At 46.3% G+C, this 5,343-nt stretch overlaps 1 pseudogene; it reads left to right on the forward strand.

Moving 5' to 3' along the window:
- Window positions 1-1,741: 1,741 nt before the first annotated feature.
- LOC130290128 (U2 spliceosomal RNA) lies at window positions 1,742-1,907 on the forward strand (annotated as a pseudogene).
- The last annotated feature ends 3,436 nt before the right edge of the window (window positions 1,908-5,343 follow it).

Genomic DNA, 5,343 nt, shown 5'->3' on the forward strand with positions numbered 1-5,343 from the left:
AGTTGGGGTCTACACCAGCATGTTAGAGTAAAAAAAAAACATTTTTGTACACTAACATACTGGTGTTGCCCCATACTTTAAAATTTCACAAGCGGTAAAAGAAAAAAAGCCTCCAAAACTTGTAACGCAATTTCTCCTGAGTACGGAGATACCCCATATGTGGGCGCAAAGTGTTCTGGGGACGCACTACAAGGCTCAGAAGGGAGAGTGCACCATGTAAATTTGAGGTCTAAATTGGTGATTTGCACAGGGGTGGCTGATTTTACAGCGGTTCTGACATAAGTGCAAAACAATAAATACCCACATGTGACCCCATTTTGGAAACTACACCCCTAACGGAATGTAATAAGGGGTACAGTGAGCATTTACACCCCACAGGTGTCTGACAGATCTTTGAAACAGGGGTCTGTGAAAATGAAAAATAAAATTTTTAATTTGCACAGCCCACTGTTCCAAAGATCCGTCAAATGCCAGTGGGGTGTAAATTCTCCCTGCACCCCTTATTACCTTCCGTGAGGGGTGTAGTTTTAAAAATGGGGTCACATGTGGGGGGGTCCACTGTTCTGGCACCACGGGGGGCTTTGGAAATGCACATGGCCAAATTCTCTCTCCAAAAGCTCAATGATGCTCCTTCTCTTCTGAGCATTGTAGTTCGTCCCCAGTGCACTTCACGTCCACTTATGGGGTATTTCCATACTCAGAAGAGATGGGGTTACGAATTTTGGGGGGTATTTTCTGCTATTATCTCTTGTAAAAATGTAAAATTTGGGGGAAAACAAGCATTTTAGTGTAAAAAAAATTTTTTTTTTTTTACATATGCAAAAGTCGTGAAACACCTGTGGGGTATTAAGGTTCACTTTACCCCTTGTTACATTCCCCAAGGGGTCTAGTTTCCAAAATGGTATGCCATGTGGTTTTTTTTTTTCTGTCCTGGCACCATAGGGGCTTCCTAAATGCGGCATGCCCCCAGAGCAAAATTTGCTTCCAAAAAGCCAAATGTGACTCCTTCTCTTCTGAGACCTGTAGTGCGCCAGCAGAGCACTTTTCATCCCCATATTGGGTGTTTTCTGAATCGGGAGAAATTGGGCTTCAAATTTTGGGGGGGGGTATTTTCTGCTATTATCTTTTTTTTTAAATGTAAAATTTTTGCTAAACCAAGCATTTTTGGTAAAAAAATAACATTTTTTTTTTTTACATATGCAAAAGTCGTGAAACACCTGTGGGGTATTAAGGTTCACTTTATCCCTTGTTGTGTTCCTCAAGGGGTCTAGTTTCCAAAATGGTATGCCATGTGTTTTTTATTGCTGTCCTGGCACCATAGGGGCTTCCAAAATGCGACATGCCCCCCGAGCAAAATTTGCTCTCAAAAAGCCAAATATGACTCCTTCTCTTCTGAGCATTGTAGTTCGCCCGTAGTGCACTTCAGGTCAACTTATGGGGTACCTCCATACTCAGAAGAGATGGGGTTACAAATTTTGGGGGGTATTTTCTGCTATTAACCCTTGCAAAAATGTGAAATTTTGGGGGAAACACACATTTTAGTGAATTTAGTGCTATGTGGCCTACTTGAATCTCCGTTTTACACCAGAAGTGGTGTCCTCTTCCTGAGGAAAGTCTGACCCCATTTAACTAGTCACAGGCCTCTCACCTCAGCCAAGCCAGATAACCCTGCTCTGTACTGACGAGGGGCAAACAACACGAAACAGCTGTCTACAGATGGGTCCTCTTTCCTTCTGGAGAGAGTTCTGGCTTAGCCTTTTGGCTAAGATCAAGTGTAGTATCTGTTCTTATCAGTTTCATGCTGGTGGGGATGGGTGCTGCATGGTAGGGAGCAGGTGTACCAGGGCGTTCAGGGACTGGTTCTGAGGAATCGTTATTGAAAGAGCTTTATTGTCCGTTCAGTCATTACAAGTCATACAATAAATTACAACACACAAAGCATGACAGTACAATACAAAGCAAAGGTTCCCTAAGCTATACATCGCACATCATGCTACTCTAACACTCAGCTCCATCCTGTAATAGAAAAGCACAAGAGATCGAATAACAAAAATTATACAATTCTGTGATCGGGGTAGGCGCGTGGGGGTTCTGAGGAATCAGCTCGACGGCTGCCCCGATGTGACCTGTTTCCTCCGGGTCTCGCCATGAGGCTGAGAGGGCCTAGAGCTGAGATACTTTAGTCCCTCGGGGAGTGGTGACCCTGAGGTGCCGAAACTCACTGGAAGTATTGGCTCAATGAGTTGAAGCACGGGCACCATGATCTATTCACCTTTGTGGGACTCACCTCTTGATTCCCTGCCTTCTGGCTAGGATCAGAGAAATTTTTATAGATCCGGACGAATGTCTGGGCAGTATATCTGCACACATTCACTTATTTATTTTTGTCTATCACTTTTTGCGTGTTGTGTGTCCACAGGAATTGTCAGGATGTGGTAGCCCTTCTGGGTGTCCCTCCTGGCGGTCTAGGGGAGGTGTGTGTGGTCATTAGGTTCCGCACCTACCTGCAAACACCCCGGGTACTCCTGCTTTGGCAGGGTACCAACCGTTATCGGCTCTGCGGGCAGATACCTTGGCTAACGCCAAGGGGGATGCCGGGAGCATTTGTGATCCCTTAGTAGCTTCGGCAAAAAGGGACATAGAACCTGGAACATCGCAGGTACCTTTTGGTCCGGAGGCGAAGGGTAAGGTTTGTTGGGGGCCTCTCTCCTATCGGAGAAGGGCTTGCGATAGACCGCATCCTCTGTGCATGTTTTTTTTAGTGTAACACGTTTGCACTTTTTCTTGCACTTTTGGTCTGCAGATGGGTCCTCTTTCCTTCTGGAGAGAGTTCTGGCTTGGCATAAATCCCAATCAGCTCTGAGACTTAACTGGAGCCTGAGCTGTTTGTAGGACACACTACCTGTGAAGGTGGTGTGATGAGCTGATTTGCATATATTTCTTACCCAGGAGCCTGCGGAGTACTGTATGGCCTACTTGAATCTCCGTTTTTCACCAGAAGTGTTGTCCTCTCCCTGAGGAAAGTACTGACCCCGTTTAACTACTCAGAGGCCTCTCACCTCAGCCAAGCCAGATAACTCTGCTCTGTACTGATGAGGGACAAACACCCTGCTTCTCGGCCTTTTGGCTAAGATCAAGTGTAGTATCTGGCTATTGATGAGGATGGATGCTGCATGGAGGGGGCTGGTTCTGAGGAATCAGCTTGACGGCTGCCCTGATGTAACCTGCTTCCTCCGGGTCTCACCATGAGGTACTTCTGTGCCTCATGGAGTGGTGACCCTGAGGTGCCAAAACTCACTGGGAGTTAACTCACTGAGTGACCGCTCTTCACCTTTGGAACTCACCCTTAGTATCCCGGTCTACTGGCTAGGATCAGGGCAGTACATCTGCACTCGTCCACTTATTTTTAATTTTTTTGTTTGTCACTGTGCCATGTTTGTGTCTTTATTTGTATACAGGATTGTCAGGATGCGGAGCCCTCCTGGCGGTCTAGAGGAGGTGTGTGGTCATTAAGTTCCTCCCCTCCCTGCAACCCCTGGGCCTCTTGGCTTTGGTCAAGATGTCACCAGTATACGGCTCCTTGGCTGATACCTTGGCTAACGCCTAGGTTGAAGCCAGGAGCATTTTCGGCCCCTTAGTAGCTTTGGCAAAAAGGGGCATTGAACCTGGATCCTTGCAGGTGCCTTTTGGCCCGGAGGTGAAGGGTAGGTTTGTTGGGGCGCCTCTCTCCTGTCGGAGAAGGGCTTAGCAATAGACCGCATCCTTTGTGCACGTTTTTTTTAGTGTGACACCTTTGCACTTTGGGTGATAGAGAGCACTTGCCTCGGCTCCTGCTTCTCGGCCTTTTGGTTAAGATCAAGTGTTGTATCTGGCCATTGATGTAGGATGGATGCTGCATGGAGGGAGCAGGTGTACCAGGGTTTTCCGGGGCTGGTTCTGAGGAATCAGCTCGACGGCTGTCCTGATGTAACTGGTTTCCTCCGAGTCTCGCCATGAGGTAGAGGTGTGTAGAGATGAGGTACTTCTGTGCCTCGGGGAGTGGTGACCCTGAGGTGCCAAAACTCACTGGGTGTTATAACTCACTGAATGAACGCACTGCACCATTACTCTTCACCTTTGGCACTCACCCTTGGTATCCTGGCCTTCTGGCTAGGATCAGGGTAATTTTCATAGATTCGGCCAGATGACCGGGCAGTATATCTGCACTCGTCCACTTATTTTTTTGTTTGTCACTGTGCCATGTTTGTGTCTTTATATGTACACAGGATTGTCAGGATGTGGTAGCCCTCCTGGCGGTCTAAGGGAGGTGTGTGGCCATTAGGTTTCTTACCTCCCTGCATCCCCTGGGAATCTGGGCTTTGGTCAAGATGCCATCAGTATACGGCTCCTCGGCTGATACCTTGGCTAACGCCTAGGTTGAAGCCAGGAGCATTTTCGGCCCCTTAGTAGCTTCGGCGAAAAGGGGCATCGAACCTGGATCCTTGCAGGTGCCTTTTGGTCCGGAGGTGAAGGGTAGGTTTGTTGGGGGCCTTTCTCCTGTTGGAGAAGGGCTTAGCGATAGACCGCATCCTTTGTGCACGTTTTTTTTTTTTTTTTTTAGTGTGACACGTTTGCACTTTTTCTTGCAAATTGGGTGATAGAGAGCACTTGCCTCGGCTCTTAAAAAATAAAATAAAATAAATAAAAATAAAAAAACACCTTGAAACAGCTGTCTGCAGATGGGTCCTCTTTCCTTCTGGAGAGTTCGGGTTTGGCATAAATCCCAATCAGTTCTGAGACTTCTTAACTGGCGCGTGAGCTGTTTGCAGAACACACTACCTGTGAAGGTGGTGTGATAAGCTGATTTGCATATATTTTTTAGGCCTTTTGTACACATGCTTGTATATTTTTCCATATATATATATATATATATATATATATATATATATATATATATATTTTTTTTTTTTTTTTTTGATATTCATATGCCTCTTTAGAGGCTGATTTTATACTGGTTTATATATTCTATATATATTTTTTGTGTCCTCCGTTATGCGATCCCACTAGATGCGCACCTACTACACTACTGCCACAACAACGATAAACTATGTGCAGCACTGTCCGGTCAGCATGACAGCAGGGTTTTCTTATTAGTGACATTAGCGTTGTTACCTGTTTTCATCATGCGAACCGTTATTGGCTCACTGTCACGTGCACGCCTTGCCTGGCAACGGGTCCTTGACACCGTCTCCAGCGCTGTCAGCATCTCCTGCTGCGGCAGGATGTTGACACCTGGATACCGGATGTCGGCATCCCACACATAACAGCACATCGCCACATGATCTTTATTATTCAATACTACAT

The sequence above is a fragment of the Hyla sarda genome, chromosome 8, assembly GCF_029499605.1.
Source record: "Hyla sarda isolate aHylSar1 chromosome 8, aHylSar1.hap1, whole genome shotgun sequence".
NCBI lineage: Eukaryota > Metazoa > Chordata > Amphibia > Anura > Hylidae > Hyla > Hyla sarda.